Genomic DNA, 12,116 nt, shown 5'->3' on the forward strand with positions numbered 1-12,116 from the left:
TGCAGAGAAAGCATTTGATAAGGTCCAACACCCATTCTTGATCAAAACTCTCAGCAAGATGGGAATGGAGGGAACCTTTCTCAATATAGTGAAGGCCATCTACCACAAGCCAGTGGCAAATATTATCCTCAATGGAGAAAAACTGAAAGCCTTCCCTCTAAATTCTGGCACAAGACAAGGCTGTCCTCTCTCACCACTCCTATTCAACATAGCACTGGAAGTACTTGCTATAGCGATTAGGCAAGAAAAGGATATCAAGGGAATCCAGATAGGAAAGGAAGAAGTCAAGCTCTCACTGTTTGCAGATGACATGATACTCTACTTAGAAAACCCTAAAGACTCTATCAAAAAGCTTCTAGAAACAATAGACTCATATAGCAAGGTGGCAGGCTACAAAATTAACACACAAAAATCAATGGCCTTTCTATACACCAACAGTAATAAAGAAGAAATGGACATTAAGAAAACAACCCCATTCACAATAGTACCACACAAACTCAAATATCTTGGAATCAACTTGACTAAATATGTGAAGGACCTATACAAAGAAAACTATAAAACTCTGCTCCAAGAAATAAGAGAGGACACACGGAAATGGAAACACATACCCTGCTCATGGATTGGCAGGATTAACATCATCAAAATGTCAATACTCCCCAAGGCATTATACAGATTTAATGCCATCCCTCTAAAGATACCCATGACATTCTTCAAAGAAGTGGATCAGACACTTTTGAAATTCATTTGGAACAATAAACACCCTCGAATAGCTAAAGCAATCATTGGGAAAAAGAATATGGGAGGAATTACTTTTCCCAACTTTAAACTGTACTACAAAGCAACAGTTATCAAAACAGCATGGTATTGGAATAAGGATAGGTCCTCAGATCAGTGGAATAGGCTTGAATACTCAGAAAATGTTCCCCAGACGTACAACCATCTAATTTTTGATAAAGGAGCAGGAAATCCTAAATGGAGCAGGGAAAGCCTCTTCAACAAGTGGTGTTGGCACAATTGGATAGCCACTTGCAAAAAATTAAACTTAGACCCCCAGCTAACATCATGTACAAAGGTAAAATCCAAATGGATTAAAGACCTCGATATCAGCCCCAAAACCATAAGATATATAGAACAGCACATAGGCAAAACACTCCAGGACATTACAGGCATCTTCAAGGAGGAAACTGCACTCTCCAAGCAAGTGAAAGCAGAGATTAACAGATGGGAATATATTAAGCTGAGAAGCTTCTGCACCTCAAAGGAAATAGTGCCCAGGATACAAGAGCCACCCACTGAGTGGGAGAAACTATTCACCCAATACCCATCAGATAAGGGGCTAATCTCCAAAATATACAAGGCACTGACAGAACTTTACAAGAAAAAAACATCTAACCCCATCAAAAAATGGGGAGAAGAAATGAACAGACACTTTGACAAAGAAGAAATACGCATGGCCAAAAGACACATGAAAAAATGTTCCACATCACTAATCATCAGGGAGATGCAAATCAAAACAACGATGAGATACCACCTCACACCCCAGAGAATGGCACACATCACAAAGAATGAGAATAAACAGTGTTGGCGGGGATGTGGAGAGAAAGGAACTCTTATCCACTGCTGGTGGGAATGCTGTCTAGTTCAACCTTTATGGAAAGCGATATGGAGATTCCTCCAAAAACTGGAAATCGAGCTCCCATACGATCCAGCTATACCACTCCTAGGAATATACCCTAGGAACACAAAAATACAATACAAAAACCCCTTCCTTACACCTATATTCATTGCAGCTCTATTTACCATAGCAAGACTCTGGAAACAACCAAGATGCCCTTCAACAGATGAATGGCTAAAGAAACTGTGGTACATATACACAATGGAATATTATGCAGCTGTCAGGAGAGATGAAGTCATGAAATTTTCCTATACATGGATGTACATGGAATCTATTATGCTGAGTGAAATAAGTCAGAGAGAGAGAGAAAAACGCAGAATGGTCTCACTCATCTATGGGTTTTAAGAAAAATGAAAGACACCCTTGTAATAATAATTTTCAGACACAAAAGAGAAAAGAGCTGGAAGTTCCAGCTCACCTCAGGAAGCTCACCACAAAGAGTGATGAGTTTAGTTAGAGAAATAACTACATTTTGAACTGTCCTAATATTGAGAATGTATGAGGGAAATGTAGAGCCTGTTTAGGGTACAGGCGGGGGTTGGGTGGGGAGGAGGGTGATTTGGGACTTGGGTGATGGGAATGTTGCACTGGTGATGGGTGGTGTTCCTTTTATGACTGAAACCCAAACACAATCATGTATGTAATCAAGGTGTTTAAATAAAAAAAAATTAAAAAAAAATATTGATTTATTGTCAGTCTTTAATCCTGTGGAATTTCAAGGGGTTAGTTTCATGATTCCTTGTATATGTCATTGTCACTACTCCTTCCAGCAGTCTCACAGCCATCTCACTACCAAAATGACCTGCTTTATCCCCATTCCCTGTGATAACCACATTAGCTTTTACTAATTCTAACAATTATTTTTATTGTTCTCTGACTAGTAATTTACCTTAATTATTTATCTTCCACATAGATGGACACCATCTGTTTACTGTCTTTCATATAATCACCTCAAATTCTACATTATTCCTAAAAGGCAAAATTCTATCATTTATAATGACTGAATAGTATTTCACTGTGTATAGACACCCCAGCTGCCATATCTAGTCAGCTGTTGATGGACAATTATGTTGATCTCAGATTTGGCTATTACAAATAAGACTGCTATAAACATAGGGGTTCATATCCATTAGATAGCCTGACAGTGTATTGTTGAATCAGATGGAATGTCCATTTGAATTTCTTAACGGAATCTCCATATGGTTTTCCACATGGCTCCACCAATGTACATTTCTTCATGGGTCAGTTTTTCTAATTGTGTGATGGCTCTGTCTCAAGTTGCTCCCAACCGGTCAAATCCACTTTTCTGTTGTGTATCTGTGTTGTATCTGTTCTCTCAGGTCTTGGGGACCATTTGTGATAGACCTTCTTTCAATGATGATCTTACCTAGCTAACAGCATTACTGGCAGATATGAAGGCATTAGCGGAGATAATGACTGTCTCTGGGAGCCTTAGAAACACATGCTGTCCTTTGCCCCCCAAAGAAGAGTTTTGTGCCTCCAGAGGATTAGAAACGCCTAAGCAGGCAGGTGTTCAAGCTGGATTCACTTGTGGCAGGAGGTAGCGAGGAAGATCTGATTTTCCTCTTCAGTAGCTTGCTGGTGATTTGAAAGACACCACCCCAGTTTGCTAGCAGGTTTTTTGGATGAGCCCCTTTAGAAACCATCTGCTTTGCCTGGTCCTATCTGTTTTCCACTGAAAGAAAGTGACAGCCAACCTCAATAGCCAGCCCCCACTGAGTGTGCTGAGCCCAGCTCCCAAGGCAAGCTTGGATGGGATGAATATCAGTAAGTGGGGCAGAACAGTGAGCTTCACTGTTCTGCTGGTTGCTAATCTTCGATTAAAGCAGCATACCAGCCTCTCCCATGCCCTGTGGTCCAGTGTTAACAGAAAATAAAGAAACCTCAGGTTGTCTGACTGCTCCACAGTGGTGACAAGAATACACCACAACAGCCCAGAAATGGGGAGATGCACAGAGGGAAGCAGCGTGGTCTTGCTGGCAGACAGGAGAAATGTCTGTAATGGATTTGCTAATTGCACTTTGGAGTTGAGAAGAACCTTCTCCAGAACCACATCGGCTGAACAGCTGGGCCCATGAAAAAATAATCTGCCATGTTCTTGTTATAATGCCAGTGTTTCCAAAACACCTGCTTGTCATTTTACAAGTCATTAATTGGGGAAATGGGCAGATTGCTGGTGGTTTACTCTTGAATAAAAGGAAGAGAGGACTTGAATCCCAACTTTTACAGTCTGTTCCGGTCCAGGCGGAAGACATTCCTGAGTCTGTTTGCAAAGTTTGTTCCGAAGCTATCTAGAATAGAATCCCTGGGAGCAGACCTTCCTGGCCATGACAAATCAGAAGATAAATTGTAAAATAAATCTCTGAAGCAATGATTATATTTCCGCATCAGACAGTCATGCCACCAAAAAGGTGATTTGTTACAGCTGAGGGCTACATGCTAGAAATTTCCAGAGAAAGGACAAAGAGGAAGAGTTTTCTGTATGCAAAAAATGGACACTGAGATATTGGATACCAGAAATAAAACTTTTAGATCTTGTTCCTCCTTTGAGAGAAAACTTTGCTCAATCACAAAAAATTTCTGAGTGATGTTCCTATAAAGAATTTTGCCTGGAAACCTATGCCTTTTTCTGGGAATCATTTTTTGGTTTGTTTTTATTAAAATTAAGGGATGGAGAGATAGCACAGTAGAGTGTTTGCTTGGCATGTGGCCAACTGGGGAGGGACCCAGTTGTATTCCTGGTATCCCATATGGGCCCTCAGCCTGCCAGGGGCGATTTCTGAGTGCAGAGCCAGGAGAGACCCCTGAATGCGCTGGGTGTGGCCCCAAAACAATAAATAAATAAATAAATAAAGTTTGAAAATAATAAAAATTAAAATTAAATTAAACATTGGAGGAAATTAGTAAACACTGAGTAGGGTAAGTTTTTCACACTGCAATGCTGAGGTTCTTTTTAGAAAAAGGTCTGATTCAGAAAGGAGACAGGAGAGCCAATCTAAGCTGACTGAAGTGTTTGAGGGACAGGCATCAGCAAGCAGAGGTTTTCTGACTAATGATGCCTCTCTGGGCATTTTAGAGGGCCACTCTGAACACTGGCTCTGGTCATTTGCAGAGGTCGTTCGTTTTGTTAGTGGATTTGTTAAGTAACTTGGTAGGAATCCATCCATTTCTCCATGACCTGTATTGACAAGTAGAATTATTAAAAGTCTCTGCCTGACCAGAAATTCTATTTCCCTTAAGGCAGGTCTGTGGACTGTTGCCATGGAGGCAAGACTAGAAAAGAGGCACCGAACTTGAAGGTCTGGACTGGGCAGCGCCTGGGGCACCTGTCTGTTTCTGTCCCCACATGTGCACAATACCACACACACACACACACACACACACACACACACACACACACACACACATCTTGAAGGCTTAATGAATGCAATTGAGAGATCTATAATAGTTTCCCAGGGCAGACCACCCGGTCTTTCATTTTCCCCAATACTCAATCTTTGTGCATTCATTGATCATTGCCACAATCCGGAGAGAACATGTTACCAGCAAGCCTGGGAATATTAACAGTGTTAACTGGCAAAAAAATACTAGCTCGCCATTGGATTGGAGCATCTATCAGGCTCATCTCCTGTCATGTTTGTTGCAGTAAACTTGACCCTAATCACAGTAGATGATGCAGGGAGCTGCGAGGGTGTGAAAAAGAGCTATAGTGGTTGTTGATTTTGTTTTTTAATTGCTTTTAAAGCCATCCTATCCTAGGGCCACCATTTGGCATGCTTAATTAAAATAGTTACGCCCAGTATAATTTCTTTTGTGAAATTTATAGCAGAATTCATTTCATAGATGGATTACCTGCCAAACCCCAATAGTGGCAGCTGTATACCATTCTCACTTCGCATTGGTTCAGATGTTTAGAGTTCACAAACAGCACTCAGAGATGTGCAATGATTTTCCCTAGCATCTAAACAACAACTTGGTCAGGTGCATGAGACAGAAGTCATTATCCCCATTTTATTAAGTCATAGTGGCAGGATGAAGAATCCAGCCCACAGTTCCGGAATGCATAATCTGAGCATCTTAAATACATGGAGCTGCCAGGCCTCATTCCCCCCTTATTGTTCTGATTGCTCTAAACAAGCTCCCTTGCTTCTGACCATTCAGAGTCAATTGGCTGTAGGAATCACTCAATATTTACGTGGTCTGACTTTAAAAACACATTGTTACTACCAGCTCTAACTCAGCTTTCTTATAAAGGACACCCATGAATCCAATGTATGTGACAACAGTGTTTTCAGGAGCATGTGTTATTAAATAACTTTGGCTTGCTGAATTAAATTGTATTATGTTTTAGTGGCACAAAATCACTAATGCCCTTAATATAATAAAAAGCACATTTGAAGGGCAGAGGGTATATAAGGCTTAGTGGTAGAATTCAGAATGCATGTGCGTCCTACATCCAATCCTTGGCACTTCAGAAAAATTAATGCATCTGTACACATATAATATATAATTTAAATCTATTATTAGTTCACTCATTTCACTGTTTTTTGTAATTCTGAAATGTTAGAAAATAACTTGAATATCCGTTGAAAACTGCTATGATGAATTATGATAACTCCATTAAAAGTGAGCATAACATCAGGCAGCCATAGAGAAGGGTAAGAATATTTGTGTGGGTTCAGAAAGTTGTGTGGTAGACAGAAAGTTTACCCAGAGTTACTAAGTGAAAAGGACACCTTCCAATGTAGTATGTATATTGTGCATAGGTTCCTTTTATGTAAATCAGAAAAAAATAACTTTTCTTTTTCATCTTGCAAAAGGCTAAAATATCCCTTGAAAAATCCACAAGTTGCTCAATTGTGAAGAATCCTTTGCCATTTCTGTTGCCCTGTTTCTCTTGCTATCCTGTGGCATGCTTGGGTGTGTTTGCCTCACTGCCGCAAAGTGAGGGGAGTAACCTCTTCTGGACATTGGGGCCCCTTAGGATAGCTCTTTATAGAGGTACTGAGATGAAAGTATTCCTTCTACCCCAATATCTGTCTTCCCTTTTGTTTTCCCATTTATAAATGACTTTCTCTAAATCCAGGGTGATGTTTTCATGGTTTTCATCATAACTTCCACCATGGCCTATGACTCTTCTTGAATTAATGCCATTCCCTCCTCTCATTGTCCACAAGCAGAGAGCAGCCAGGCCTGGGAATGAGTCTCCAGGTCTTTCTCATCCCACAGTTCTCTCTGCACTGTTCACCTCCCTCCGAATGGCTGAGTAATTCTTTCCCAGTCCCCTGATGGTACCCAATGGTTAGAGGCCCGGGGGGGGGGGGGGGCATCCTTTGCTAGGATGTTGATCGTACTGTTATTTTCCTCTTGGATTTGCTTCCACTGAAGGATAGCTGTAGTTTTAGTCCCTCAGTAAGATGTTGTCACCTCAGTGAATCCACAGGGCCAGTACTATGTGCCTTAATTATTTGAGAAGCACCCCTAGAGATCAGGGGGTTAGATCAGGACAGAGGCACATTTCAGGGTGAAGCAGAACTCTGTGGACATGCAGGTGGAATTAGGTACCTTCTGAGGAGCTATGTAGATTGTTCCTCAGAGGGCATGCCATGTTTTACTTGCCACTTCCAGTCCTGTGCCAGCTAAGAAGCACAAAGTCCCTTCCTCAGTTTTGTACACAGAGACCCATGGGTGGGGAAAGGTGATGTCCCAGGAAAATGATGAGAGATAAGAAGAGACAGCATGAGTTGGCTCTCCAGAAGAGCCTGGTAGGAAGGATGCCAGGAGGTAGCAAGAGACACTCAACAAGTGAAGAAGGAGCCAGAGTGATAGTGAGCAGGGCATTTTCCTTGTATGTGTTCAACCTAGTTTAAACTCTGAAGTCCCATATGATCCCCCAAATACCTCCAGGAGTAATTCCTGAGTTCAGAGATATGAGTAACTGCTGAGCATCACCAGGTGTGTCCCTTACAAATAAAAAAAAGTCCATTACAGCCCAGCCCTGCCTGTCTTTCCATTTGCATCCCTTTCTGAACCCAAAGATGTCTTTATGCCCAGGGCCCCTCCTTGCTGTGTTCTCCTCCTGCGGTCATGCTTTACAGTCTCATATACCCTCTAAAAAAATCTGAGACTTACCCATGTTTAAAAATCTATTCCCGAGTGTTACAGCTCTTTTAGAATTTGTCCAGCAGGCCTTCTGGTCTCCACCGGAAGGCCCTTAAAAAAAAATCTATTCCCGTTCATAAATGCCCTCAGCCTTGTAAAAAAAAATCTGTGCCATCTCATTTGTGATCATGGATTAAATCGCTAGCTCTCAAACTGTTGTTCTAGTGAGTCAGTAGTTAATACGACGTGAGAGGTTGATTTGAAAGCCACTAACATGGCCTTAGCTCATTACCAGTATGGAGGATTGATGTGGCATTGTCCAGTGTGAACAATCTTTAGGTGTCCACAATGCATACCCCCAGTTTGAGGCCCCACCATTGTAATACTTTTATTTTCCCTACAGGTTGACTAGCTGGAGAACACAGTTATTCTTTGATTTCTCCACTCTAAAGCTCTATCTATGAGGGTATAAATAAACCCAATCTAATCCAATGAACAAAAGTGGAAGAGATTGTCTTGATAAATAATATAGAGATCAAGGCACATGTCTTGCATTCAGCTGATCCATCCCAGTTCCAAACACCACATATGGTCACTGAGAAAATTAAATAAAATAAGATCTAGTCAATGAGTAGGAGAAAGAATAAAAAGCAAAACAGAAAGAAGGATGAAAGGAATGTAGGGAGGAGGGAGAAAATGGTGGAAAGAGGGAGGGGAATGGAGAGAGAAGAAGGAAGGAAGAAGGAAGGAGGAAGAAAGGGAAAGGAGGGAAAAAAGGAGGAAAGAAAAAGAAAAGAAAATGGGGGAATTAAAATAGGGAGACTCAAAGGCCTGAAGCACATACTTTGCTTGCAGTTGTCCAGGTTCAATCCCTAGCAGAGAGATGGTACAGGAATTAAGGCACTTGCCTCGCATGTGTCCAACCCCTGCTTAATTCCCAGTACTGCATAGTGTCCCCGCCCTTCCAGGAGTGATCTAGAATCCCAGGACCAGGAGTAAGCCCTGAGCATCACTGAATGTGGCCCAAGCCTGACTTCTACCAAAATTCTGTAATCCAGTAAGCTGCCTCTTAGAAGTTACCTAAAAGTTACCAATCTTTGGGGAAAGGGCACTATCAAAATTTCTCTGTGAATGACTGAGGCAAGGCATTCCATCCAGGAATAGGAGACAATTTCACTGGCATTTGGAAGAAAATGTCATTAACAAGGGATTTTTTTCCCAAAAGATGTGCACACATTCTCTCTCTCTGTATCTTTCTCTGTCTCTCTCTTTCACACACACACACAACACACACACACACACACACACACACAGCTGAAGAGAAGGAGAAAGTGTAGGAGTTACTACATTCAGAGCTGAAGTGGGAGCTTCTGCAGGGACTGAAGGATGTTCGCACAGAAGAAAGAATTCACACAGAAGGGGAGCAACAACAAAATATATAGATCCTCTCATATAGATCCATAGAAATAGGAGCACCCATTAGCTAGAAATTCCCACAGCAGAGAAGTCAGACACCCAAGAAAGAGAGCGAAAGGGGAGAAATTATTCAAACTCCTTTCTCCTCCAGCCTCTCTGCTCTCCAACTGATACCTCCTCTTACAAACCCAGTCCATAACTAAGGGTGAGGTTCTAGACCCTGAAGTCAGCCACCCTGATATGGGGGAGAGAAGCACAGAATTGGATTTGGGAGGAAGTGGATGTGATCCAGAATAGTCAGAGCAAGGAATGAATAGACCAAACCTGGACAAAGAAATCTTGCTGCTTTCTGGTGGACTGGCATGAATTGTACTGATCAGCATAGAGAGAACTCATGGGCTCACAGCTTTCATACAAGATTCCTGGACATGCTCCACAGCAATGCCACCTTGATCTGGGTGGTGGTGAGACTTGGATGAATCAAGGGACTGTTGATATGCCCTTCCTCAGGTAGAGAAACTAGATGTATTTGTGAAAAAAATAAGGGCTGAATTGTTCTTGTAGAAGCACAGAATAATGGAGAAAGATCTTCCACTATGACAGGGTTTGGAAAACTTGTAGCTGGGCTCTGCAAGAGATCCCTCAAAATAATATGCAACTGAGGGAAGAAGCAGCCTTTTCTCCCAGCATTAGGGATTAATGAAGATGAGCATAACTCGGCTAGCAAAAGTGACAGCTTACAATAAAGACGGTGGCCATCCATCTTTTCTTTCAGCATATGCCGCCATAAAAGAGAATGAGGTCTCACACTAAAAGAATGGATTTGAATTTGGGTTCCATTTGTTCCTGAAGCCTGGTTTTGCAGAACATTCTTTGACATGGGAGTCACCTAATGTGCAAGCTTTATCATGCAGTCAGAAAAATAGCTGATATGGTTGAGTCAGTGATGCTCAAACTGGCTGCAGATTTTGAAGCACCAGGAACTTTGTGAAAAATACCCCAGCCAACCCCTATTGATTTACAGAATTAGAGCCCCTCTAACCAAGTTTAGGTGAGTCTACTTTTAAGGTTCTGTAGGTAAGGCTCAAGTTCTCAAGTGCTAGGTGAAAGAAAATTTGTGGGGGGAGGCTCTCAGAGATATGGGGATGCATGTTCTTTTAATGAAAATGGTTTCACCTACTCTAATGTCTCCTATTGCTGAGCCTTTTTAATGTCCTATTGAAACTCAGGCATCCATTCCCTGTCTCTGTTGATGTATTAAAAGTCCTTAATGCAAGCACTTCTGACATAGTAAGTGAGGGATGGGGAGGGCATGAAGAGTCTGGTTAACTGGAGCTGATTCCAAGGTTTGCTTCTGTGTTTTGCAGTGCCGGGGATCAAACCAAGGGCTTCACACATACAAGGCAAGTGTTCTACCACAGAGTTTTAGCTCCAGCCCTCTGCTTGGCTTCTTTTTTCCTGGCTTCCCCCCTCACTGCTTTTTATTGTTATCCAATATTTAAATAATGGGGAGTATAAACTTAATTCTTATTGAGACCATTTAATTACTATGCACTAAAATCTTCTGGAGATATTTGAGAATTACTGGTATATGGGTTGCATCCACCCTGAAAATAAGAATCAATGACTTGGGCTAAATCATGACATCTGGATTTTGGATTTGTGATTAAAATTAAACGCTACATAGAAGTAAAATTAAAAGAGAAAATTTATTTTTATAAATTCTTTTTAAAAATTTATAAATTCAGTGAACTCAATGTTAGAACTCTGCATAATAAAAACAAAACAAACATACTGGGGCCGGAGAGATAGCACAGCGGTAAGGCCTTGCAAGCAGCTGACCCAGGACCAAAGGTGGTTCGAACCCCAGCATCCCATATGGTCCCTCGTGCCTGCCGGGAGCAATTTCTGAACAAAGAGCCCAGGAGTAACCCCTGAGCGCCCCGGGTGTAGCTCAAAAACCAAAACCAACCAAACAAAAATACCATAACTACTTCATTGTGTGTCAGTATGAAATGGGCAAAATAGGAGGGCAAATTCTCCTTATTCATTCCCAGCCAGGCTGGAGTTTGAGTATTTTTCATACGTGTGGTGCCATCTAGTTTTCATAATAAAAAGTGCACATTCATGACCTCCAAGGACCAAACCTAGCAGATGTGGGAGTAAATGAGCAAGAACACATTATGAGCAATGAATCCATAGAATCATCCACAGCCCCCAGATTTTATAGCACATACCAGAATATAAAGTGACTTGTGGGTTTCTGTGTTATGGGTTTTGCTCATATGGGTTTATTCCTCTGAATAAACAGGTGGGAAGTGCGGCCAGGCTCAATATAAATATTCTCAGGGGTCTGTCTCATTAGAATTCTGGCCTGAAAGTGCTCAAACCTTCTGGCCTTGGTATCACCTGATGCTCCTTAATATTTACTGAGAACTCGAAGAGCTTTCAGTTCATATTTATCGATACATATGTAATCTACTATATTTGGTTTTGGTTTTTGGTTTTTGTTTTGAGGCCACACTCAGCAGTGCTCAGGGGTTACTCCTGGCTCTGTGCTCAAAATTGTTCCTGGAAGGCTTGGAGGACCATATAGGATGCCAGGGATCAAACCCAGGTCTGTCCTAAGTCAGCTGTATACAAGGCAAATGCTACTGCTGTGCTATTACTCCAGCCCCTGTAATCTACTATATTTGAAAGCAACACAAAATTAAGTACTTATTTTTAAGAATAGTAAGAAGAAATTTGTTATATTTTTATGTGTATGCCATTATTATAAAAATAAAATCCTGCCCAACAGGAAAACTAAAATCGGTGGGAAAATTGACATTGTTTTACACTTCTATAAATCTCTTTAGTAGATTAATGAAAAACAGCTGTATTCTCACGTCTGTTTCTGTTC

At 41.4% G+C, this 12,116-nt stretch overlaps 1 protein-coding gene and 1 non-coding gene across 2 annotated transcripts in view; both read left to right on the forward strand.

The window, feature by feature from the left end:
- CHN2 (chimerin 2) overlaps positions 1–12,116 on the forward strand; it is a 330,699-nt gene that overhangs the window by 227,181 nt on the left and 91,402 nt on the right. The gene's annotated exons all lie outside the window — the stretch shown is intronic.
- On the forward strand, positions 7,851–7,912 carry LOC126021001 (U7 small nuclear RNA). Its single transcript, XR_007499629.1, has one exon. It is a non-coding gene; the product is annotated as a U7 small nuclear RNA (small nuclear RNA).

Source organism: Suncus etruscus, chromosome 10 (genome assembly GCF_024139225.1).
Source record: "Suncus etruscus isolate mSunEtr1 chromosome 10, mSunEtr1.pri.cur, whole genome shotgun sequence".
In the NCBI taxonomy this organism is placed as follows: Eukaryota; Metazoa; Chordata; class Mammalia; order Eulipotyphla; family Soricidae; genus Suncus; species Suncus etruscus.